Source organism: Dinoponera quadriceps, unplaced genomic scaffold (genome assembly GCF_001313825.1).
Source record: "Dinoponera quadriceps isolate SergipeBrazil2010 unplaced genomic scaffold, ASM131382v1 scaffold221, whole genome shotgun sequence".
In the NCBI taxonomy this organism is placed as follows: domain Eukaryota; kingdom Metazoa; phylum Arthropoda; class Insecta; order Hymenoptera; family Formicidae; genus Dinoponera; species Dinoponera quadriceps.
Genome location: NW_014554330.1, coordinates 77,443 through 77,935, shown reverse-complemented (window position 1 = coordinate 77,935; position 493 = coordinate 77,443). Strand labels below are relative to the sequence as shown.

The window sequence follows — 493 nt, the reverse complement described above, 5'->3', positions numbered from 1 at the left end:
AGAAGACAAATTTCATATTGTCATCCATATAGGTTTTACTTTGAAACAACATGGAAAAATTTCCGTTTAAAATCTATCTTTCTAGCTAATTCTGTCAGATGGCAAAGATAAAGATAAAATAATGAGATCTTATTACAAAAAATAATTACCTAAAGCAGCTAAAAATTTTGTTTAAATATATATTAGTACGGTGATAAATTAATATATTGGCAACATTGATACTTGTTCATAGTTGTTTGCTATGTAAACAATGCAATCTGCTCAATTAACAATTCTATAAAATCAATGATAAAATGTGCATTGAAAATTAACGGATATAACATTTTGTTCATTTCCCGTTGAAGAAAAATACGTTGCAGTGTATAATTTGTTAGTTTGTGCTCATAAATACATATGTAATATGTCGAAAAAATATAAATCACGAAATATAACAGTTTATATTTCTATGTTAAAATTTTAATACGAGAGAGATTAAAAATATAATTAATCTATA

The 493-nt window shown here is 24.1% G+C and overlaps 1 protein-coding gene across 1 annotated transcript in view; it reads right to left on the bottom strand.

The window, feature by feature from the left end:
• The window catches only part of LOC106747187 (carboxypeptidase D-like), a 13,910-nt gene that overhangs the window by 9,586 nt on the left and 3,831 nt on the right, over window positions 1-493 (bottom strand). The window lies entirely within an intron of this gene.